Raw genomic sequence first — 26,898 nt, 5'->3', positions numbered from 1 at the left:
ACAAAATTAAAAAATGATTTCAGACAAGAAGCTGCTACAGATTGTTTTCAAACTGCTGCAGCAGATCCACACTGACGCGTATGGACAAAAGTACATAGACACCCAAACATTCCCACATGTGGTGAATGAACATGTGATTCTAACACCATGAACATTAATCTCCTCCACTCTCCCAGTTTCAGTCCTTCCATCAGATTTTGGAATCTGGCTGCAGAGATTTGATCCCGTTCAGACACAAGAGCATCAGTGAGGTTCAACACTGATGCTGGTTGATCAGGTCTGACTCACAGTCAGTGTTCCAGTTCATCCCAGAGGTGTTGGATGGGGCTGAGGTCAGAGCTCTGTTCAGACCAGTCAAGTTATTTTTTCTGCTTCTTTTAGGAGCTGGCTTTGTGCATGAGGACAGTGATGGTTGAAACAGAAAAGGGACAAACACAAAATGTTTCCACAAACTTGAAAGAACACTACACAGATGGAACTCTTCTTTTTTTAACCCCTCAGCAGCAGTTTGTGAAGTTTCAAATCATGGGGTGGATAACTGATCAGTCCATCCAAGCAGAGCTGATCAGATCAGATAGATGGATGAGAGGAGCAGCTGTTTGTGAGTGACAGCAAACTTAAGATCCAGTCCACTTTCACTGCACCTGCTGTTCTCCTGCTCCCTGTGTGCCCTCCGTCTGTGGATCAAATAATAACCGAATAGTATATCTATTCCAACGGCACACCAAATGAACAGTCCTCGCAAGATATGCTTCCACTGAATTCTGTAGAAGGTAAAAGCTTCAGGAAGTTAATGCAATATGTTGAGCCTGAATGTTCACGTTCACATTGATACCGCACGGTGCAAAGTGTCTCGTACTTCAGCGGCATTTAAAATCCAACATGGTTGTTGAGGGTTGTGATTAAAGGCTTAAAAGAGAGTGTTTCCCTCTTTTTAGACCAGTCGACTAGCCTTAAAGTTACAATGTGTAATTTACGTGGTTGTTTATTAGCAAATATCAACTATTGCTTTCATAAATATATATTTATTAAAGTGTAATGCAATTCACATACAAATGGAAGCTTTCTCATAGGCTTAGAATGATTTCTCTATATATACACAGGCAGGGCGCGGTCTGCTGGAGGCTGCCCTCTTGCGTCGCCATATTTGAATACAGTGGCCGAAAGGGATATACGCGCTTCGCCTTTCGCGTTTACCTAGAACTTGCCGTCACTGGAGACGGTTAAGGTGAAGATCAATCCGGGGCGCTTCTGCGTGAACCTGCTTTGTACTTTTATGATTCTGTCGCACTTCAAATGGAGGACCACACATGTGTTTTGCCCCGTAAGAGGGAAACCACGCCACCAAATAAAAGAAAAAGATCAGATAAGAGAGGACGGGACAAAACGCGAGTGAATATTGGCGTTGCTTATTCCAGGTGGAAAGAACTCCTGAAGGAGAAGGATTTCACAAAGGATGTGGAGGTTGCCTGCTTTCTGCTAGACAGGTAATTCAATCTGATAATTTAAAATCATTCTGGCTTCATGTTTGCAACTACTTTTCCCTCTCGTCTAAGTTCGAGTGACGGCTACGTTTACGTGCTAACGTTATCCTAGCCTTGGCTAACGTTATCCCAGAGCTACAGCTAAATGGTTAGCCTAGCCTACAGCCTAATCTGTTGATTCCTCTCGTGCTGCTGCGAAGGCTGCCACCCTCTCCTCCTCCTCTTCCCTCTGGGTAGCCGAGACACACCTCCTCGCCTGCACCGCTTCTACCCCCACGCCCCCTTCCTCTCCCTGGTCTTCATCCTCTCCCCCTTCCTCATCTCCCTGTGTCCTGTGGAAGAACACTCTGGAAACACATATATTATAATCCTACCAACCTATATTTGCCGCACTGTGCCGTGACTATCACATAAAACGTGTTATTTTAGCATTACTGTGCTAATGTTTGCTCGTGTTACCAAAACAATTAGAAATAAAACACTCCTAACATATATCTCACAGATAACCTATATCTCACTGGTAAGCTATAACATATCGTAACATGGTTTAGATTCCTAAATAAATATTCACCTCGTCGCTAGATACTCCTGAAAAACTCGAAAAACTCCGCTGTCTGCGCAAGGCTTTTTGTCCTATGAGGCAACCGTCACTTGCCCGACGGGAGGGGTGAGTGAGCGTGAGTGAGCGCTGCAATCTAGAATTTGACCGCTGATGTCACTGTTACTCACCATTTTTACACACTGAGGCTTTAATTAAAATTTTCGTTTTGTCGACAGGGAAATTAGTAGCCAGGATCATCCCTAAAATTGTTTCTCACAGCTGTCCAAAACATTTTCCAAATTATCTTAAACTGTTCGTGCAGTTTCTTTTGTCATTTACAGCACAAATTATCATCAGACCCGTCCAGTACAGGCCTTTTATTTACACTGAATAACTCCCCTCTTGTCTCCCTTTATTAAAGAGGATGTGAAACCACGTGTCGTATCAGCGGAAATCATTCAGTTCGTATTTTTCTGTGGTGAGTTAATGCTTTTACAGAACAGAGGCTTCATGTTTAATATGGGACATTTCAAAAACTTCTGATTAAAACTAACAATACACTCAGTTTTTAACAAACCCCTTTGATTCTGATGCTGCTGTGAAATTGTTTAAACGTTATCTGTCCGCAGACACACACCAACACATTAATTAAATTAAGCACAATATATTCTCACAGTTAAATGCATTAGATGAAGCAGCTTTGCTTTGCCCACGCGGTCAAATGCTAATGAGATGTGAGCCTGAGCCTGTGGTGGAACCATGTGGTGGTGGTGGAGGAGAGAGGGCGGGCGGTGCTGCTCTACAACATCCCGGGGGAATCGGAGGGGTTGAGCCGAGCGTCAATTGGATTCTCCGTCACCTTGACCTTGTTTTCAATGACAGAGCAGCGCCGGCTGATGGTGCTCGCTGCTGCAGCTCTGCCTTTATTCGCTGCAAATCTTATCTGTTCTGTCGGCTGAATCATTTTTAAGCACCCAGGAGAAGAATCACACAGAGCAACAGTTTAAAGAAAAATATCAGGGAAAAGGATGTTGATCAATACGACACAGCAATTACTGGGCCAGCTGCTGAGATTTCTGCCTTTCAGAGACGCACGCTCCTGCTCCTGCCCTGCTTTGGAACAAAAACTCCCCAAACAGCAACTTCAAAGCATTTACAACTGCTCAATAATGGAGGACGCTGCTACATGTGAGAGACCAGGAACGCAACACATGAATGCTAACAAGCCTTATTCTCACTCCGACAACAAGAAGAGAGGAGAGACAGAGTGTGTTTGTGCCACAGTTTTCAGTTTGATGATACATCACCCCCTCACCTGTCTGCTGCATCTCTGCTCTGATCTCTGAGGAGAAAATGTGACGTAATTGACTGCCGATGACAGGCTGCTGAGGAGGAGGAGGAGGATGGAGGAGAGAGGAAGGTGGTGTGCAGATTACTTTGACGCCAATAAAAGTGACACGTTTGGATAGAACTTCAAAATTCAGGCTTTGCACTCTTTGCTGGCGGCTCTTTAGAGGTGAATCCAGGTTGTATCCAGATGTAAACAAGAATTACCGCCCTGCAATTGCATCGTCAGGTTTCTCTGACAGATTACATCATGTCAGTGAAAACATGGATGCTTCACACACAGAAGATCTATACAACCAGCACAGTTTCAAGATTAGAGTCACCAATTCAGTATCTGACCAAATGTCTCCCCTTCTGTGATGTTAAATAATGGCCAGAGGAGTTTTATGCAGAACATGATGATGTCACAGTGAAGTTGACCTTTGACCTTTTGGATACAAAATGTCATCACTTTATTATTTTATCCAATTAGACATTTGTTTGACATTTTTTCATAATTAGCGTAAGAATTCTTGAGTTTTGGCCAAAACCGTGAGATAAAACCATGTGGTGGTGGTGGTGGAGGAGAGAGGGCGGGTGGTGCTGCTCTATAACATCCTGGGGGAAAAATGAGATAGAAGCAAGGTCACAGTGAACTTTGAGCAGGGCGTAAAATTAACACCCGCCAAGCGCCAATGGCGGGTAAAAAATGAGTTTGGCATGTAAAACAAAAACACACACCCGCCAGTGGCCGATGGAAAATTTTGAATTGCATGTGGGGTTTTTTATGTGCTTCGACCATTTCTACCAGCTGTGTCAGACCATTTTGACCCTCGCGGCTTATTGTACGTGTGCCGGGAATGCATGACGTCAGCTACCGGAACCCTGGGCATTCTAGGTAACTTCTGAGCAAGATGTGGCGACACATTTCTGCCGTGAAGCCACCGCCAGAAGAAGAAAAACGAAGATGAACATGTTGGATTTGGACAGGAAGAACAGACAGTTAAACGGAGTACAAATGTCACACGGCATTTTATTGAAAAATGGAAACTAGACAACGCGGGCCAGCCGCAGTCATGGTTGACCTACGACCCCCACACCAACACGATGAGCTGCAGCCTTTGCACGCCAAAGAAACACAGAGGACAGGGTTGGATTTTCCTAAAGTTGGATTTTCATACGAAAAATGTAAGGTAACTATTTTTAGTCAAACAAGGCACGATTTTTTTATTTGGCTGGTGAAAAATATGTTTGGCCGGTAAATTTTTGGAGGTCACTAGCCAATGGCAGATGATAAAAGTTAATTTTATCGCCCTGACTTTGAGGCTTGACCACCAAATTCTAATCAGATTATCCTTAAGTCTAAGTGGATGTTTGTGCCAAATTTGAAGACACGTCCCCAAGGAGTTCAAAAGATATCTCGTTCACGAGAATGTAACTGACAAGGTCACAGTGACCTTGACCTTTGACCACCAAAATCTACACAGCTTTGAGACCAAGTGGATGTTTGTGCCTAATTTAAGAAATTTCCTCAAGGCATTCTTGATATGTTGCGTTCACGAGAATGGGACAGACAGGATGGACGGACAACCCTAAAAATGCCTCAAGCTTGGGATGCATGATATTGAATTTTTTGCTGATACATAACAACTTATTTGGCCGATAAGCAATATTTTAATTGATATATCCACTTTTTTTCCCCACCTAATTTTGGTGATCACTGAGCGTCTTCTGTAGTGGAATTAACATCATATTACACATGCATACCCTTATCATGACGGCCCACCAGCAGATGGAGACAGTTTCTTCATATGATACATCATTCGAATGCTACGCTACTCGCTGTTCCACTGATGCTGATGATTTCAAGATACAGCCACCACAGCATTCTTAACAAACTAACAGTGATAACTCAATCATATAATAATCCACAGATCCATATTGTCCTGCAAAACATTTCGTCCAAACACATGGTTACATCCACAGAGATCCACGAACTGCCATTAGATCATTTCAGACGTTCATTTTTCGCCACATTATCCATAATGTCTCCCGTTCTGCATTTATACAAACTGACCGGCTATGATCTCAAAATGGAAGTGAACTCCTGACCTTTTGATTGACACCTCACTTGAGCCAACAGGAGCTTCCAGTGCTGTTGCTATGGTCTCAATAGTGATACCAGGGCCTGAGCTGCAGGGATACATTACCTGTAGTTTCAGAGGTATTTAAAGAGTCAGCGATTGGCCCACCTCACCTGAGACTTATGGGTCTTGTAGTCAATGAAACTCAAGGGCTCCAAAAAAGATATGAACTCCTTACAGGCCCCACAGACCGTTTTAAATATAGTGAAATTATAAACAAATGACTCCTCTGTTGTCTTAATGGATCAGTCTAAGTTTTCTAGAAGTGTTTTTACAGTAAGCTCCTAAATTGTCTTTGTTGATGAGTTTTTCCACTTATACTCCCACATTCAGTACATTGTTTTACCGTCTTATTTTTTAAAAGCACGTGGACAGAACCTCAGAAAAACATGTGTAAAATGTTTATTTTCTGTTGCATTGTTATCTCCTTTAGAATTGGACTGTGTAAGGCTTCATGAGATGGCCCTATTGTGTTTTACCTCCCTGTTTTAGTCATCTGCAGCATCTTTTGTCAAGATGATGTTCAGGCGAAGATTTAAAACTTACATAACTCAATGACAGAAGCACTTACAGTGATTCTGACTGTTGGGGAAAAAACCAAGAGTGTTAACTTTCAAACGAAACCAAGCATGCACACGTACTAAAAATGGAGCAATAACAGCTGTCACTTCAGTTTGGATTCGCCTTGGATAGGCATTTTAGGTAATTTTTACAGGATGCAAATGATTATGATACAAAGTTGGCTGAAAATCAGCAAAGTTTCCTTTAAAAGAGATTTCTGATACATTTGGGTGCAAACACTTTTTGAAGTTGTTGGACTGTGAGATCACCCAGCTCTCTCTGTCTTTTTCTTCATCTTTTTTCTTTTCTTCTATCAAATCTTTATGATGAGATCTGGAAGTGGGCAAACCTGCACTGGGATCTAAAATCAAACACAGTCCAAAAACTCAGCTGCCATGTGCAAACAAACAAGACGTGACAGAGAGGAAAAAGTTAGACGGGAAGCAATCATTTCAGCCAAAATGCAATAAAAACAGTAAACGCTGCGGCACATGGCACAAGGACAACAGGAGCTATAGTCCCATCTATGGCTGTCTATACCAGCATACAGAATTGTGCTGCACATTTAATAAATCCCCCATGTGGGCTCATTTTCTAATAACCTTTCATCTCCCTGAAGAGGGGAGGCGATTAAACGAAGATAATTAAGAATACAGCAATGACTTTTTAAGGACGTCGACGGTGCTGCAGCAGCAGCAGATGGTGAGCTCAGCGTGTGACAAAAAGACAATGCTGATATAAAAAAAACAGGCCAGAGAGTGAGAACATGTAAGCAAGGATGGTTTTTTCCCCTCTAAATAAAAATAGACTTTCTACACAACTCTACAGAGTGGTAATGACATGATTTACATAAATAAAAGGCAGTAGAGTGAACGCTATAAACACTGGGTGCTTTAGACGCATCGACTCCCTCTGAGTCAAGATTATTTGCATAGCCCTTTATCACAGTTACAGTCTCAGAGGGCCTCACAACGCCCACATTATGAGACAATAAATGAAAACGACACACTCCAACCTCAGATCTTCAGCGAGAACAAAACCCTGCAAGAGCTTCTTTTTTATTTTACCAAATAGCAATTAGCATCATTAAACTCCAGTCAGAGACAAATGTTGCAGCAATTAAGCCATCAGAGCAAAATTAGGTTCACTACAGTTTAGTGGTGTGTTACAAATGTTGTGTTAAGTTGTGCATGGAGTACTAATATGAAGATCTTTTATTTACAACTGAGCAGGGCATCGACTCTGCCACAGGGAGAGGTTCATTTCCCTGTGACGCAAGACACTGAGGCTGCATTCTGACTGTTTCTTTGCAAGTGATCACATCAGATTTGCCTGTCCACCATAGACTGTATTAAATAATGAAGGTAGCTACAGTGACATCACCTGTTGTGACGTGAGGACACCATGTTAGTTCACTTCCGCTCCTATAAAACACTTTTATCTCGTATATTTGTATATTCTGCCATATATTAAATACTCTATCGTCAAAAAACTGGGCCCAGTGAGTGACCCTGACCCGGGGAACCCACTGGCTGATCTGGTTGTGAATCGTTAAAATTTTGGTTACTGTACTTACTGTTACAATAATTTGAGGTATTCTCTGGCACAAGAATTTCCTTCAGGATAAATAAAGTTCTATCGAATTTAATTGGTTTGTGGACTCCTGTTTTAAAGCCTCGAGTTCTGCATTTTGGTTGTCACCATCCATCCACCACCATCAGCCAGAAATGACCTGATTTGGATGAGAGGGTGGAGCTGTGCAGGAGCGGGTCTTCCCATTGGTCCAACAGCCCATTGTTCCGACCATATTAAACCCATTGTTCCAAAGTCCCGTTGTTCCGAAATCATCATGATGCCCTGTGGTTAAGGTCTGGTTAGGTTTAGGCACAAAAAACACTTGGTTAGGATTAGGAATGAGTTAAAATGGGTTAAAATGAAAAAGAAAGTGACAAACACATAAGCCGTGAGCCTGCTTTGCCTCAAGCCTTTCCCAGCTGACCCAGAGCCGGTCGCGGTGCACCATCAAGGCAGAAATACGCCCACCGGGAGCCGTTCAGCACCGCGGAAAGCTCCCCACACAACCCCAACCCCAGAGTTAATAACAGGAGGTTATGGTGTTTCATTCTCTCCTCTCTATGACACTTGCATCTCGACCAGTAGCCTACTTTTGTTGCGTTGCTGATCCTCTATGGTACACAAATACAGTATAGCCTAGTATAATCACATATCGGAACAACAGGACGTCGGACTAATGAGAGGTCGGAACAATAAGAGTTCGGAACAATGCTACGGCACAGCAGGAGCAAGGTATGGATGTGACCCATAGACTATAGCGACGCGTTGCAGACAAGCTGTCACTCAAGGGTCTGCCCTTGAATATGCGTAATCCGTAGCTATAATGAGCGAAACTGTTTTTTGTACCTGACTGTAAACATGTTTATTTCTGCTGTAAATCTGGGCATTTTAAAATGAAGGTCTACGGGGATGGACTCCCTTTCAGAGCCAGCCTCATGTGGCCATTAGAAGAATTCACGTTTTTGGCGCATTGGCTTCATTATTCAGGCTCAGAGGTTGCCATATGCTCCAGACATCACAAACTGATGCGCATAGGAGGCTGTGGTAACAACGTAAATAACAACATAGGTACGCTGGTGGCGCCGACAAATGCAGGTCCTTCATTCTGCCCCCCAAACAATCGCAATGTCAAGTCGCAGTGCAGAAGTCCTTCATGCACCAGAAAAATTCTGTGATGCAAGAGGCTGGGATACTTTGTGATACTACATCGATGGACATATGGACATAACTACCACGATGAGCTCTGGTCCTCTACCAGAAGCCTGGGAGTTTGAGGGTTTGCGCAGTATCTTAGCTGTTCCTAGGAGTGCACTCCTCTGGACAGAGACCTCAGATGTTGTACCTTGAATTTTCTGGAGCCACTCTCCCAGTTTGGGGGTCACAGCCCCCAGTGCCCGATTACCACTGGCACCACTTTGGACCTCACCTTCCACATCTGTTCCAGTTGTTCCCTCAGCCCATGGTACTACTCAGTCTTCTCATGCTCTTTCTTCCTGATGTTACTGTCAGCTGGGAATGTCACATCTTCTGATCCTTGTCAACCACCACTATGTCCAGTCAGTTAGCCAGCAGCTGCTTGTCAGTCTGGAACTTAAAGTCCCACAGGATCTTAGCCCTGTTCTCAGCCACTTCTGGTGGTGTGTCCCATTGGGACTTGAGAACTTCTGGTCCATACTTGGCACAGATGTTCCTGTGCACTATCCCAGCCACTTGGTTGTGCCTCTTGGCCCCAGCTTGCATCTTACATCCTGCTACTATGTGCTGGACCGTCTCAGGGGCCTCTTTGCACAGCCTGCACCCGGAGTCCTGTCTGCTATGGCAGACCCTTGCCTCTATGGATCTGGTGCTCAGGGCCTGTTCTTGTACTGCCCTGATCAAGGCTATCCTTCAGACCGGCATTTTCTAGCCACTGGAAGGATTTCTTGCTGTCGGCTACTTACATGCCGTGCAGGGGCTTGTCCTTCCATGATGGTTCTTCCTCCTCTTCCCGCTGCCTGAGGTATTCACTTCGCAGCTCATCTATGGGGGTCATCATCCTGATGTATTCCTGGATCTTGGTGGTTTCATCCTGCACAGTGGCTCTGACACTCACCAGTCCTTGGCCCTCTCAGGCTTCAGGGTGCTGGACTTGGGATGAAACCCTCCATGCATTGTGAGAAGCGTCCTTGTCTTGATACCAGTGGCCTCTATCTCCTCCTTTGGTCAGCTTATTACACCAGCTGGTATCTGATGACTGGCAGGGCGTACGTGTTGATGGCTCGGACCTTGTTCTTTCCGTTCAGCTGACTATTCAGGACCTGCCTTAATCTGTGTCAGTATTTGGCTGTGGCTGACTTCCTTGCGGTCTCCTCATGGTTCTCATTTGTCTGCAAGACCCCAAGGTATTTGTATATATATTTATATATCCACTTTAATACTGCCTGCAGCACAAAGCCTACTATAAGTTCCATACTATTAGCATAAGTGGCATAAATAATTAAAATTAATCAAGCAAATGAAATGTTTTGTACAGCAGAATAGTAAGCTGAGAAACATCACAAACTGTGCTGCAGATTCCATTTAAAAGTTTAATTTAATATCTTATACAGTGTCCAGCTGTATTTTGTATTGTAAAAGTGGAGAGGGATTTTTTTAAATCAATATTTTGAGTCTATTTTATGTCTTTAATACGTGGTGAGAGTGGAGTGAATAAATTCTTGGTGAAAGACTAAAAGTGAAAGGGGGGTTCTACACATCTGTTCACAGGGGATTGGTGTCTTATAATCTGTCCGTAGTCTAAAAAAAAGTAAGATAAATTCACTGAGTTGAGCTCAAGCAACATTTGAATATCTTCACGTATAACAGACATGAGAAAGTACAATGCCATGCACCATAAAACATTCTCAACAGAGATTTTGTTCAGTCTTTTCTATGTCCAAGTTCAAGGTTTTTATTTGGCACAACACATCTCTACACTGTGCAGTGAGTGCTCATTGTCCCCTCCAGCATTGTGCTTAAAATATAAAAATACAATATATACAACAGAGAACATACAGTATATACAGCAGAGACAAGCTCTTGAAATATATTAGTTAACATTTTGTTTAATACAAGGTGTCTACAGGTACCAGGCAGTTAAATTTAATGCTTTTTAAGACCTGTTCAAGACACCTTTTAACCAAATTTAGGAGAGATTTTTCGACAAGTAATGTTTTACTTATTGAACCACCGTAGGTAAGTGCTGCAGGTAAGTATATATGTGGTCTTGTGCAGAGGTAAGTGTTATATAGTAGTATGGTTATTAGAGTTAAGTCAATCTACATTTTGCCAAGAGGTAAGCGTTCGTATGAAGTAAAAGGACAGTTGATATAGCACAGCCTCCACGGCGGGGGCGCCCTCCGGCTTCTGCCCTAGGCCACCAAAAGCTTCTCAAGGCGGAGACCTCGTCACCAGCCCCTGCTCCGGTGTTGCAGAGCCGGGCGGGTAGAGTGATCCGGGCTCCAGTGCGTTAACTTTACTTTTTGTTTTGGTGAATTGTGGGGGGATTAAGATTCCCTAGAGCAGTGCTCTTGGATCTATGTGCTGAACTGGGTCCAGTGTTAGACGGATCGACCCGCCGGAACCGCGCCATACCGGTGCATCTACAGGTGCTGACCACTCTTGGGTTTCTGGCAACCGGCTCTTTCCAGCAGGAATTAGCCGACAGGTATGTGTTTGATATGATTAACAATATGTTCTGCCTAAAGCCCCGTCTGGGTTTGATATAATGCAGTTAAATTCTGTCCTTAGGTCTGGGATATCACAGCCATCCCTGAGCACAATAATGCCAGCCATTTTGGATGGCATTATTAACATGACCAGTTCAAAATCTGTGCGGGGTGGGTTCAGTATATTGTTGATTCACGGAACCCTTATGTGATGTTGTTTTGCACGGTGTATAGTAACCGTTACGCACTTTTGATGGAGTTGTAGCGTTACCATGGTAACGGACGCGAGAGGTGTTAAAGCGTAAGTTATTGTGACGCCATGTTGTTTAGATTGGTGTGTGGAAGCATGTGAATAAACGGCCACAGAGGTGTGTCGCCAAAAGTTGCTATCCTGTTCATTCCCGCAACTCCTACAGTATTTTTTTTTTTTTTTGAAGATCTTTAACATTCGAAATGTGGACTTTTACAGTGAAAGGCTTAACTCATTTTCACAAAGATAAATTAGAAAACGGATAAATGAAATTAGATAAAACGTTTGCAGTAGTTAAGACTTCACAAATTCAATACTTAGACTATTTAATGACTTTATTTTTTATGGCCTTATTGACATAACATTGAATTGAAGACATTTTAAGACTTTTTAACCCTTTGATACCTGGAGTGAAATCACTTTCTTTCTGCTGCTTTCAGACACCTTTCACAAGTATTTAAACCTTTGAATCCTGAGCAAATTGGTGCAGTTTCCTTCAAAAACATGGGAAAAAAAGGACTGAGCAACTTGGCAAGAAAGGCCTCACAAATTGCAAAAAGGAAGAAACCAAATAGATTTAGGAAATAAAAAAAACTGGGGAAAAAAGAAAAATGCAAGGATAAAACTACATTTTCCATTTAATATTATTATTATTATAACATTTTAAAATTATGTTACAGAATTGTTATGATTTTTTTGTTTGTTTGTTTGTTTGTTTTTTTTGCTGATTATCTTGTTTTTTAATAATTTTCTCTTTTTACAGATTTCATGCTAATTTTTTGGGTCATTTCTTCTTTTATTGCTCATTGCCTTCTTCCCATGTTTTAAAAAGAAATTAAGTCAATTTGCTCAGGTTTCAAAGGGTTAAAGGACCTGTAGACGCCCTGTAATATCCTGAAAAGTGCCTGCAGGGTAAGTAAGAAGGGGCAGTTAACCTGTGGTCAAACAGACAGCTGGAGATTAGAAGCACAACCGGCAGGCTAACAGAGTGTCAGAGAGTCTACTGACGTATGACTGATGCTTTCAGAGGAACAAACAAAAAGAAAATCACTGTTTTTGACTCATGCAACAAACAGCTCAACGCAGTTTTTTTAAAAGCTGACTGACAGCTTCAATTGTGAGCAAGGTAGCGGGGTTATTAGTTCTACTCCCAGTGTGCATGAGGCTGTAACATCACCGCAGTCAGAGGTCAGACTGCAGTCTTGCTAAAAATGCATCCACTCTTGCTGCTATAATGCACTCTGGACAAAAACATCCACCAAATGGCTGCGCTCTGTCGCTCCACACCATCCCATCCTCAGGTTTTCTCTCCCTAATGCCTCCTCTCCTGTCCCCGGCTCCATTTTGAGGAAGGGTAGATGAAGTCGGGAGGGTTTTATTCTGGGGCTGTGTTTATTTAGGTCGTTTTCACTGCGGGGAACTTTTATGAGCAGGCTTTTATGTTCACACAAGACTTCAAATAATGCCCTGTGCAATCCTGCGAGCTTGCACCAGGCGGGATGGGAAGTAAAAAAAAAAAAGAGCCTTGTTCTCTCTTACAAAGCTTTTGTGACTAACATTTGATCTGACAACAAAAGGTGCCGCAGACGCTCTCATAATAATCCACATTTTCCAACACTTGGGAGTTCCACTCTGAAATGAATAAACTAAGGTACTCCAACTGCTCAAAACTGATGGAAAACCAAATCATAATAAATTGGTAGGGTTATTTCAAATCAAAACTTGTAAATAGGACAGCAGGTAAGTGGAGATCCGCTCTGACAGATAATGCAGAATGACCTTCAGGTAATGAGAACTTCTTTCCCTAAAATGAACACACATTTCTGAAAATCACCCAATTTATTTGCAGTGTGATGCAGCCTCGGCCGGCATATCAAGGCTCCGCACGACCATGTGCAGAAATATGAACTGTGGCCTTTACGAATGTTAGCAGAGGAGAACATATTTCATTGTGTGTGCAGATCTCAGTAAATTAGATTCAGGATGTGTGTCACATTTCAGCAGAGCCTGAATATTATGTATGGTCAGTGCAGATGATTTATAGTGTGTGAGTGTGACATCACATTTTCTTCTGGTCTGAACTGAAGTCAGAAACTTTACATTTCTGTGACCTCTGATTAGTTTCACTTTAAAAAATTCATTAAACTATTACTCTGCATTCATTTGGCAGATAATTTTATCCATCGTAACTTGGTGATTACATTTGACAGTTTGATTTGTTAACCACCGTCCCACAAGACAGAAAAACAAACACTTGTTACTGGGTAAGAAAGTGTTTGTGGATAAGGTCGTTTTCACACCTGAAAGGTTTCACGTTTTTGTTACACTGAGTATTCTGGTAAGTTCTGGTTTCACACTGCAATTATGTGAGCACACTAAGAACTCCTTAGGAAATGCCTTTGTCCCGTCGTCTTCACCTACATCCTGTTGTTATCACCAAAGTGCTGACATTATCACCTACATGCTGTCGCTATCACATCCTGTCGTCATCACCTATATGTGGTTGTCATCACCTACTTGCTGTCGTTATTACTTACATCCTGTCATTGTCGCCTATCTCCTGTCTTCATAACCTTCCACTTATGGACATCACCTACTTCCTGTCGTCATCACCTACAGTGCCCTCCAAAAGTATTGGAACAGTGAGTCCTATTCGTTTACTTTTGTTGTAGACTGAAAACATTTGGGTTTGACATCAGCTTTTATTTCCAGGTATTTACATCTGGATCTGATACACAACTTAGAAGATAGCATTATTTGTAATGGAACACAACATTTTTAGGTGAGCAAAAATATTGGAACATATAAACTTAAAATAGATTAAAGTGAATGAGACTTAATATTTAGTTGCAAATCCTTTGCTTTCAATAACTGCATCAAGCCTGTGACCCACTGACATCACCAAACTTTTGCATTCTTCTTTTGTGATGCTGTTCCAGGCTTTCACCGGAAGCCTCTTTGAGTTGTTGTTTGTTTTGGGGGGTTACTCCCTTCAGTCTCCTCTTCAGCAGGTAAAATGCATGCTCTATTGGGTTTAAGTCTGGAGACTGACTTGGCCAGTCTAAAACCTTCCACTTCTTGCCCCTGATGAACTCCTTTGTTGTTTTGGCAGTGTGTTTTGGGTCGTTATCTTGCTGCATGATGAAGGATCTCCCAATCAGTTTGGTTGCATCTTTCTTTAAATTAGCAGACAAAATGTTTCTGTAGACTTCTGAGTTCATTTTGCTGCTGCCATCATCTGTTACATCATCAATGAAGATGAAAGAGCCCGTCCCAGAAGAAGCCATGCAAGCCCAAGCCATGACATTACCTCCACCGTGTTTCACAGATGAGCTTGTATGTTTGGGATCATGAGCAGATCCTTTCTTTCTCCAAACTTTCGCCTTTCCATCACTTTGGAAAAAGTTAATCTTTGTCTCATCAGTCCATAAAACTTTTTCCCAGAATTTTTGAGGCTCATCTCTGTACCTTTTGGCAAATTCCAGCCTGGCCTTCCTATTCTTCTTGCTAATGAGTGGTTTGCATCATCTGGTGTAGCCTCTGTACTTTTGTTCATGAAGTCTTCTGCGAACAGTAGATTGTGATACCTTCACTCCTGCCCTCTGGAGGTTGTTGCTGATGTCACTAACAGTTGTTTTAGGGTCTTTCTTTACAGCTCTCACAATGTTTCTGTCATCAACTGCTGATGTTTTCCTTGGTCTACCTGTTCGACGTCTGTTGCTTAGTACACCAGTGGTTTCTTTCTTCTTCAGGACATTCCAAATGGTTATACTGGCTATGGGCAATGTTTGTGCAATGGCTCTGATTGATTGTCCATCTTCTCTCAGATTCACAATTGCTTCTTTTTCACCCATAGACAGCTCTCTGGTTTTCATGTTGGTTCCACCTCTAAATGCAGTCTGCACAGGCAAAACCTATCATACCCAATCTGAAACTGAGCTCAGACATTCAGTGCTATTTATTGTTTGAATAATCAATGTAATTGGGAGACACCTGGGCAACAAAACACACCTGTCAGTCACATGTTCCAATACTTTTGCTCTCATGAAAAATGGGTGGGTTCAAAAAAAAAGGTGCTATCTTCTAAGTTGTGTATCAGATCCAGATGTAAATACCTGGAAATGAAAGCTGAAATGTTGATCTCTTGTCCCATATTCATCTTTTGATGTCAAACCCAAATATTTTCAGTCTACAACAAAAATAAAGGAATTGGCCTCACTGTTCCAATACTTTTGGAGGGCACTGTATCCCCTGTCCTATTTATAGGCCTGTTTCCACTGAAGAAGTTCCTGATACTATTTGGGGGGCAGGAACTTTACAGGAACGTCATCTCGCTCTGCTCTCTCAACCGCCGTGTCTCCACTGAGAGGGCGGAGCAGGAGGAAGGTTCCTGCAAAGTTACCGGGCTCTGGATGTGACGTAATCGTTACGCGACCATTTTGACCGGGGCAACGCGGCAAAGAAAGAAACAAAGAAGAAGAAGAACTTGCTTTTCTTCTTACAACTCCTTTTAAAAATGCGACTCCTCAGCTGCTGAGTTTTAAAAATGCCGGCTATTTTGTTGCTTTCTGTTGACGTTACATCCCTCCTTGAGTATATCCAATCAGCACCAAGTAATCCCCAAGCCCCAGCCAGGAGTTTCTCGGGGCCGTTCTGAGTACCTACTCCGAGGCAGGGACTTGTTTAGCCCCTGTAAAAGTTCCAGAACTCTGTCCTTCGGGGGTGGTTCCTGCGGTGGAGACACGCACCAACGGCCCCGGCCCCGTAAAATTACCCCGAAGTTCCTGCGGTGGAAACGGGCCTTATATCACCAACATGCTGTCATTATCACCTACATCTTGTCTTCATCCCTTACATCTTGTCATCATCACTTATCTCCTGTCCTATCTATATCACCTACATGCTGTGATTATTGCCTACCTCCTGTTGTCATCACTTATCGTCTCCTGATACTTGCAATGATCGGCTTGTAGACGTGTTGTCCCGTGCTCTCTCACTCCTCTTGGAAATTTATTGAAAAGTGTCCAAATTTCTCTGAGTTTCTCCAACTTTTTATCGTCATCAGACCATATGTCAAATCTCCCCACGTGCTGCCACCGCTCACTTTCTTTTGCCGTGTCTCCTTTTTCCAATTCTGACAACAGCCAGATGAAACTTCTACAATTAGGATCCGAACCACGGTTCAGTTTGATCCAGACTGGGACCTTTTCTTTTCGTCTTGAATGTGAGCCAGGTGAGATTTCACACCTGTAATTAACCAAAATTACAGGTGTGACAGCAGAGAGCCTCTCATAATGATCCAAACGCTGTGGACCTCGTGTTCTCCAACACTTAGAAGTTTTGCTCCTAAATGATATAAATCCAAACTAAAGTACTCCAAGTGCTCAAAACCCCAAAACTAATAAAACCAAATCATTATAAAGAAGGTAATTCAATTTGTTTAACATGAAACATAAAGGCAGGGAAAAGCAGGAAACTTGGAGCAGAGGATATTTTGTATTTTTGCTTGATAAACTTCTTAAATGAGTAATCATTTTCAAATTTCATATTCTTGTCAGTCGAGTGACTTCTTAATGGTTTTCGTATCATACCTTCTTTGCAGAAAACTGAAAGTAATTGCATCCACAAAATTGCAAGTTTTTTCCTGCAGGATTTTACAACGTCTGCTATCCTTAGAAAAACCACAGAAACTCCTCTGTGAAAGGAAACTCTAATTACACTCCCTGCAACATTTTACTGCTGACCAGTAAAGCGTGGATGGTTGCGGCTGTGCTGGAGTACGCTCAGACTGGCACTGTGCTTCGTGTTCACACGTGGCCACATATGGGCTTCTTTTTTTTAACCACAAACCAGACATTTCGCCCTGAGCGTGCGCCACTTTTAGCTCTGTGTGGTGCACACTGGCAGCCTATGTGCAGTTTAGTCGAGATGTTTTTAGCACTCAACGCAAGTGGAGGGTGTGAGGCGAGGTCAGGGACGTGAGAACTACTTATTGTGCACTCAATTTCAAGAACAACGTGAGTCCTGACCTGCTAACCTCCATGACAGACCTCTTCTCCCCAGCTCTCTGCTAACACCGGGCCATATGTGTGGGTGCTCACAAGCAGCACTGCAGTGAGCAGATCATAATGTATTTCAGTGCAGGTACTGTAACCCTGAACATTATGACTCCTCACGGCAGAGAACATATTTCACCGGCTGCACAAATTCTCTGTGATCTTCTAGCGGAGCTGGAGATGTCCGACTCTGCTGCAGAGCCAATAAAACTGACTACAAACGTTATATAAGTGAGCCACAGCTGGCAGGGGGCGGGCTGCAGAGGAAACAACACTCAGCAACATGAGCACACACAGGAAGGCTGGTACTTTATGTTTACCTTTAAAAATACTGTAGTAATCTCCCAGCATGCTCCTGAGCAGCAGCTGAGGAGAGGACGATGCCGGGTTAAAACCTGAGCCTAAAATATAAAGAAGGAAATTTAATCTTTCATTACGTTCTGTATACTTCAGGATCTAATGAGTAAACAAGATTAAACTCTTACATTATTAGCATGTCAAGCAGTCGGAGCCACGTCAACCAGATAAAAGAAAGAGCAGAAAAAGAAGCGCTGAATTAAATAACAGCGAGAAAAGAGGGAGATGTTTATTAAGAGCAGCTAAAGCTGTCAATGTGTGACAGAGAGATGTAATTTAATGCAGAAGAAAAAAGCCCAAAAAAGCCCTGCGGCTGAGGTAAGTGAAAATAATGTGTGAAAAATCATCAAAATAAGTTGGGATGTTAATCAACACCAGCTTGTTTCTCTGAAGTTTCCCAGAACTCTGACAAAGCCGACATAATGCTCTTCGTTAAGAAGCTGTTATCCTGTATCTCTGACTCGGCGCCGCACATCTTCTACACATTTGTTTTAATGCGTGAGGCGAGATCAGATCAGAGTCTCGGGAAGAGTGATAATTGGAGACCAGCAGCTCCAAACATCAGGCGCCTGCCAGGTTGAAGCAGGCGAAGCAAAACTGCAAGCGCAACAGTCTTGACGCCTGCTAACAAACAGAGATGATCAACTATTAACCCTTTAATACACAAGCTTTTTGTTCTCGGTTTACATTTCTTCCCTCTATTAACAAGATTATAATGTTCTCTCTACCTGTCGTAGCAGAGTATGACGTACTGTTTATTACTATTCAGAATTATTAAGACTAGACATGTTCATATGGAACAGTCCTGCATTTATTTATTTTATTTTCGTTCATTTTTCTCCCGTACAACAAACTGTAATTATGTTAATTTAAGTGACAGTAACTGCAAAATGTTAACATTACAATTTTAATTGTCTTGCTATGTTTTATGTATATATATATATATATATATATATATATATATATATATATATATATATATATATATATGTACCCCTTGTCAAGCATTTTTCTGTCCTTGTGTGTGTATATATATATAATTTTTTTGTTTTATACCTGTAAAGTCATTCATTCGTTTTCCGTAACTGCGTATGGGTTGTGGGGGGCTGGAGCCTATCTCAGCTGACACCAGGTCACCAGACTATCACAGGGCTGACACATAGAGACAGACAACCATTCACACTCACATTCACACCTACGGACAGTGCTTAATTTGTAAAATTAGAAGTAGGGGAACACTTTGGGCCTCTGAGAGAGCAGTGTTCCCCCACTCCCAAAAGTGGGGGAACACTTTTTTAAACGGCACCGAGCCGCCTCACTGCGCAACTCCAAATGGAATGGTTGTGACATCTAGTGTTGTCACGGTACCAAAATTGGGACCCACAGTACGATACCAGTGAAAATATCATGGTTCTGAGTAGTATCAGGATACCACAGTGAAAATGAGGCAGATGTGCCTTTTGCCATTTATAGAAAGATAAATCACTTTTCTATAATACATCAATGATATTTCAATGGAATAAATTACTTATTGACTTATTCATACTTCAAAAACAGCATCAATCAGTGATTAACATAGGGGGGATCAAAATAAAATAAATAAATAAAATAAAAATCAACAAGCCACCCTCCTCCCCTGACAAGTCTCTTCATAAGTAAAGAACAGTCCCTAAAGTGCGGTGAGGTCTGTCGGCCGTTACTGACACAAACAGAGAAATGTGAACGGCTCATTTCTCCTCTGACACGCCACATACCTGTGTGCCGCCATGGCTCGGTTGTCCAGGTACTACTGGGCAGTCATGACGCCAACGAAAGAGGAAATTAGGCTACTGGACCTGGAGTCAGACTTCTCTGTCGCCGGTAAGCCGTTATCTTGCGCCGCGGAGCCACCGCAGGCTATTTGATCGCCGTATTCCTGTCTGTGACCCCCGTTCAAGCCACAACCAGCAGGATTCGCCTTTCGTTTCTGCTGCTGGTTGAAATCTGTACTCGCACAGCGTGCTGAATGATTTATTTTGTATTTTGTATTCTGTTTTTAGTCGCAAATGCGAGTAAAATGCTCGCACGTAGAACTCTGTGGAAAACAAATCACTGCCGACAAGTAAAAAGAAATAAATAATAACTTTCCCTGCTCAAAGATACTCACATGTCTGGAAAACAAATCACTACAGCAGCATATTGACTGCCAGGTGGCCAGCGCGCGCCGTTATTGGACGGTGCATGGACACTCACCCTCTTGCGATTGGACTTTGAACTTATCCCACAGTAGTGGTACGTGAGGCACCGTAGTACTACGGTACTCCACCCTGCAACACCAGTGACATCAGCCAATACTGTATGTAGTGTTTAGATGTGAACACCAGGGCCTTTTCTGAAAAGATCCTGGTGTGTTCCAGTACGTTCCGGCTCAAATTAAGCACTGCCTACGGACAATTTAGAGTCACCAATTAACCTGCATGTCTTTGGACTGTGGGAGGAAGCTGGAGCACCTGGAGGAAACCCACGCTGACACAGGGAGAACATGCAGACTCCACATAGCAGGGCTCCCCCACACCTCTTGCTACGAGGCAACAATGCTAACCACTGCACCACTGTGCCGCCCACATGTAAAGTCACCACTGTTTTTAATTTTTGCACCAATAAATAAAAAAATAAATAAATTGGAAAAGTTTTGGAGAAGTTCTCTGTAATTGACCTTTTGCTAAGTTCGTCCCCTTCAGAAGCAGACAGTGTGGCGCATCAGTTGACGTGCATCAAATGTGCTACTGTTGCTTTTCAATTATCAATTTAAATTAGATCAAAAAATTGTTTCTGGCAGTTGACTACCACACATATTATTTCCAAAGTAAGGTCCCGTGTTTCCGGAAGGGGAGGGACTTTGCCTCTCTGTTGAGTTTTAAAAGAGAAAGACCAAACAACCTCCTCCATGTTTCAGCTTTCAGCTGGTTCAACTTCAGGTTAGTTTCAGGAGTGTATGGGTGTAATTTTTGATCTAAAATGTGTTAATCAGGGACAGAGGGTTTAAACCAGAAATGTAACAAGCATAAATGAATAATTTAAATTTTTTTCTGTTTTCAGAGTGCACACAATCCTCCCTGCGATCAGAGGAACAGACAAACTGCCAAATGCAAACATAAAGCTTTTGGCTGGCGGCTCGTGGCGAGTTTCCACCCAATGAGTGGGCCATGCCAGACCTCTCCACACACTGCTTAACTTCTGATCATGACAACAGCTTTTCCAGCAGATTGAGGCAGATAGCTGCATGTTCACCTGCAGTCAGGGGTCTCTGGAGGAAGCCGCAGCAGAAGGTAAAGGTTGGGCGGGCCCTGAAGCCAGTTTCTAAAGCCCAGCTGGGTGACGCCCACACACAGGGCTCAGGAAACACAGCTGCTTTGTTATGAAACAGCAGCTTTGGTGTTTTTATTTTTTCAGCGGAGGATTAGACCTTCATTAATGCATTAATGGATCGGTGGTGCACTGTGGGCCTGAAAACATCCAAGTAAGCACAACACTCATCCCTGTGTGCTACTAAAAGCAGCAGCAGAGTGTGTGTGTTAATGTGTGTGTCTCATACTGAACGTTTTGTGTCTGAGTTGTTTTGTGTGTCAGATGTGTGTCACGTCGAGGGGACGCAGTTCGTCGCTGATCCAAAAATAGATCCTCAGTGAGGAAATACAAAATGTAACCTGGTGGCTTCAGCTCAGAAACTAGAATCAGTAGGTTTGTTGTCGTGCTAAATGACAGCTGTTTCCCAGAACAACTAACAACTGAGCCAATCTGAGCTTTGTGGATGGGATTAGGAACGAGGACGTCATCCTCCTGTGTCGGAGCCAGACAAAATGGACACAAAATGGCAGCAGGCGTGGATGAGACTGACGCAGCTGTACAGGTCCCTGTAAGTCATGTCAACACACAGAAATACAATTTTTTAAATCTGCATATTCATGTCACTGATGTGAAAATGGCTCAGGGCAAAAAAAACAACCCCTGCTGATCCAGGACTGGATGCTGCGCTCAGAACTTAGACATGCCAGTGACTCATCTGCTTATAACATTTGTTATGGGAGGAGACTCACTGGATGGTAGGATATCGCCTCAGATGATTCATCAACAATGGATCCAATTTCTACATATGTGTACAGGGTTCGACATAACCCATGGCCCGATGGCCTGGGGCCAATAAAACAGTACGTCGGGCAAGTTGATTGACAGGTCACAGGCCCGCTCGGGCCAGTGACGCTGTAAGGCTTTTTTTTGTCAGGGGAACAACTCCAGCGGATTTTTATCCCACTTTTCTCGAGTCTTAAGTGGATTTATTGGGCTTTTTGGCCAAAGGTGCCCTCACCTTTGTGCAGTGAAACCCCAGAGGAGAGGGAAACATGCCGGTGCGCCGTCTCCGCCAACGCGAACACCGCTGCCAGGTATATTTCTCTCCAGCGTGCGTTCGCTGGCCAATAAACTGGATGAACTTCAGCTACTGATGGTGAAAAATGGAGACTTTCTACATCTGCAGTTTTGTGCTTCACGGAGACGTGGCTGTGTGGATCGATACCGGACTCCGCGCTGCAGCTGGCAGGCTTCCAACTCTTTAGAGCGGATCGTAACGCGGAACTCTCCGGCAAAACTAAAGGTGGCGGTATCTGTTTTTATACTAAGTGGCTGGTGTAATGACGTGACAGTGATCCAGCAGCACTGTTCTCCTGACCTGGAATCTTTTTTTCATCAACTGCAAACCTCTTCACTCCCCCCGTGAGTTTGCTTCATTCATTCTGGTCGGTGTTTACATCCCACTGCAGGCCAACGTGCAGGAGGCACAGCGCACACTCGCCGACCAGATAGGCTACTGTGTGTGGAGCGGACTCCTTAGTTACTGTCCTTGGCGACTTTAACAAAGGTAACCTCACCCATGAACTCCCCAAATACAAACAGTTTATAAAATGTCCGACCAGAGAGAAGAATATTCTGGATCACTGTTACACAACTGTTAACAAAGCCTATCACCCCGTCCCCTGCGCTGCACTGGGCCACTCTGACCACAACACCTGATTCCCTCATACAGGCAGAAGTTAAAGCTCTGTAAACCTGTTGTGAGGTCATCTAAGAAGTGGACAGAGGCTGTGCTGTATATAGACCATCACGCACTATGGTGAGGTGTAACGGAGTTAAATTAAATGAAGTTTTATAGACTTGGGCGAGTAAGAATATACAAGGGGCCAGTAAAACTCTGAACTACTGGCCCAGGGGGCCAGTGGGGAAAAAATGTTATGTTGAACCCTGGTGTATGACATGACAGACGTCGCATGTAGTGACGACCCCGTTGAATGATCACCATCTTTGAGGTTTTCTTTTACAAAACCTTCCAGTGTCTTTTACCTGTTTGTGTTTTTAGTTTTACGGCTCACAGCTTGACTGTTCTGCACTTTAAACCCCAGTTCGCTCACACAACTTGCAGCTCACAAACAGCTTTTAGTTTAGTACAATACAGTAACATAAAAGTTTATGTTATGTTATGTTGAAGTCTGTCCTCTGTCATCCTGATGGTGTGGCCAACCCATCGCAGTTGGTATTGAAGAAAAGTGGCCTCCATGCTCTTGGTACCAGTTCTCTTCAGGACTTCCGTGTGTGGTACACGGTCGCGTAACCTATAACCTATAAGAACCATTGTGAAATACATAAACATGAATCACTGTGTAACGTGAGTGATTTAGACCACATTTAAACTTTTTTCTTCGGCTTATGACCTTAAAAACATTGTCTCACAGCATGTTGGGAAACTCCACCCGTTTAGCCACAACACACCACAATATGTTAAGTGCACAATGACAGTGTTGTTTATTGGCCTTAATCTATAAAAATCTTGATCAAATGAACTCAGAAATGCAGATGAGTACTCGTACCCATCCATGATTTTGTCGGGAGAAAATATGACAATATCATCGACTATGAACAACAGCACAACAATGTTAAGCTCCAGGAAATACACCCGACCAAAGGTGAGCCCTCCTCAGCCGCAGAGGTCGACTCTAGCCCTGCGCTAGCTAAACAACCAACACTGGATTTTACTCGTGGGCAGCTGCAGCTACAATTAAGTAATGAAGCTTGTGGGTGGATATGTGGTGGAGGAAATGTTGCCCCACCAGTGACTATCAATTTTATGGGGTGTAGCAGAAAAGTAATATAACGGGTCCTGTAACGAATTACTATTGGCAGGAAGTAATAATTTAAGTAATGTTATTAGTTTTGGGGGCGACCTCTAGCTCACCTGGCAGAGCATGCGCCCTCTATAGGCTGTCCTCTGCAGCAGCCTGGGTTTGATATCAGCCTGTGGCCCCTGGCTGCATGTCATTGTCCCTCTGTCTCCCACCTTTCCTGTCTATCCTCGCTGTCCGATTAATAAAGGCAAAAATCGCCCAAAAAATAATCTTTAAAAAATTATTATTAATTTTGAAAAGAATAACAAGTAATAAGTAATATATTACATTTTTAGAGTAACGCACCCAACACTGCCCAACACTGATACTGTTGCTTGGTGTCTTTTTTAAATTTATTTAAGATCATTTTAAGGGAATTTTTGCCCTTCTTTACAGGACAACTGTAGATAGACAGGAAAGGCAGGAGAGGGAGGGGCTATGACATGCAGCAACCTGTCTGCTGGATGTTAATAGGCAACACATTTCCCAGTTTATAAGGCACTGATAAGTCAACATGGTGTTTAGAGCTTGTTGTTAATGCAGCTTTGAGAGTCTCTTTTATTGATGTCAGTACAATAAATGTTAAATCATAGCTGGTGCAGGATTTCTTCCTCACCACCCCAGTTACCAAGTTTTTTTTCTAGCTTTAAAGTTGCTAATAAGACTTCCTACAATCCAATTATTTTCAACATTTCTCCCCTAAAACAAATTTCATGAGATCAGCGACTGAAGTGTCTCCAAAGTCCTGAGATGAGGCCGTGCAGGACAGTGATAAGTACTCTGCAGTCCTGTATCGGGGTGAACCGAAACAAACAGAAGGCACAAGAACAGGATGTCAGACTGGATGAAGTAAACAAAATATCAGCTCAGTGTGATTATCAGACACCGAACAGCTTCAGTGAGCATTGAGCTCTAACACCTGTCTCCCATCAGCAGGTGTGGGGACATGAACCAGTCACCTCCCGGCGCTGCATGAAGGACCTCGACACCGACACTCTCTGCAGCGAAGCCTAATAGTAAACGAGTCAATCAGCCTGAGGGAAAAATGCCAAAACTTTTTTCAACAATTTGAGAAGTTTCTCTGCGGAGGAGAAAATTGAGTCAAACTGTGAATGTCAGGATATTGTCATAAAGTAGAAATGGAACCGCCGGTCGCTGCATCTCCCAGATAAAACCTTCTTTGTATCGACGAAGACTCAAAGGAGGATTTCTGCCAGGAAATTATGAGAAAGAACAGAGAGCTGAGAGAGCTGCTGCCTCCTTCAGACCTGCTTTATTATTCTAGTCCACAGAAAGGAGCTTGCCTTGCATTTTTATTGCTTGCCGTACTATCTTCTTTATTATCCGTATACTGTTTGTAAAGCACTTTTGGCTCGGCCCTGGAAAGTTTTATATACAGCAGATTAAGTTTACATTTCTTGCATGCGGGTGTGTTTCTGTTTACAAGTGTGTGTCAGTGTGAATCGCTGCAGGAAATCATTTTCACTGCAGATGTTTTCTCACAGAGAGGCTTTCTGTCAATCAGGTAAAGATTGTTCCTACATTAAGGGGCTATATCAGTGTGTGCACAAGATTATCCTCAAACCATGGACACTCTGCATGTTTGATGACCATTTTCAAATGTAATCTTTAGATACATTATGCTACCGTTTCAAGCTTCCAATGGTTTTCAAGTCATTCTGAAATGAAAAGTAGTTTGTGGACTTGTGAAACTTGTTGTGATTTGTAAACCATCAAGTCTGCATTCATTTTCATCAGAGTTTGCTGATTGATTTTTATATTGTATGAAGAATAATGGAAACCAGTAGTTGCCTGGAACTGTAGAAAATGTCTAAAGTAACATAGTCTAAGAATGTTGTGTTCAGCTGCGGTGTTAAGTTTGCATGGTCTGTAGTAAAAGGGCTAAAACTTGAAAAAAACATTGGTATGTTTTGGTTAATTTTGCCTACAATGGCCTGACACCTATGGACTGGCAACTAACCAGTTAATTTTTCAGAAAAAAATAACAACACAAAAATGACACGAAATACATGAGGTCGTTTCTTTTAGTCTAGCAATCCACTGATTCAGTGAGCTTTACTGCCACATTTCAAAGCTAATGTTAGCCTTGGCCACTCTGCACTGTGCACCAGCCTGGTTGGGTAGGAACTAGCTACTAGCATCACTCATTCAAGATTACAGCTGGCAACACCATCCCAGTGGCAGACGACACCCCCTGGGTTGCTCCGATGAGGTAAGCTGCTCCATTTTGAGCCACAAAAACCTCTTCAGCATTTTAACACTAACCCTTTTTAGACAGGAATTGTGCAAATTTGCAGAAAAGCCCAATCAGTCTTTTTTCAGCATTGGCAGTATAAAAACAAAATCGGGGAGTGCAGCAAAATGCCGCCTACCTACTTTTGTTTATACAGAATGCGCCTTTTTCGGGGCAATGGGGGACGTGAGCAAGTAACAAAACGTGTAGCTCAGCATGTGACATAAACAGTGACGTGGGAGGGAAGCCGCGGCTGGTCAGTCCTTCGGCGATTCTCTCGTAAGTCGGCCCGTCCTTCACCCTCCCCGTCATCTGACGGTTAATGGCCTCTTAGTTTGCGAGGACAAGGAGGGCGCGCAATTCCTTGTCTCCCCAGTTGCTCATCTTTACAGCGTCTGTCAGGTTTGTGTTTCCCTCTTGCTACTAGCTGCTCGCTAATTCCTGCTATCAGCTGTTTCCTGTTTATCCACCGC

General features: G+C 43.0%; 1 protein-coding gene across 2 annotated transcripts in view; it reads right to left on the bottom strand.

The window, feature by feature from the left end:
* Positions 1-26,898, bottom strand: part of LOC117252484 (spermatid perinuclear RNA-binding protein-like) — a 150,687-nt gene that overhangs the window by 94,946 nt on the left and 28,843 nt on the right. The window lies entirely within an intron of this gene.

The sequence above is a fragment of the Epinephelus lanceolatus genome, chromosome 9 (genome assembly GCF_041903045.1).
Source record: "Epinephelus lanceolatus isolate andai-2023 chromosome 9, ASM4190304v1, whole genome shotgun sequence".
NCBI lineage: Eukaryota > Metazoa > Chordata > Actinopteri > Perciformes > Serranidae > Epinephelus > Epinephelus lanceolatus.
This window is presented reverse-complemented; position numbering and strand designations above follow the sequence as displayed.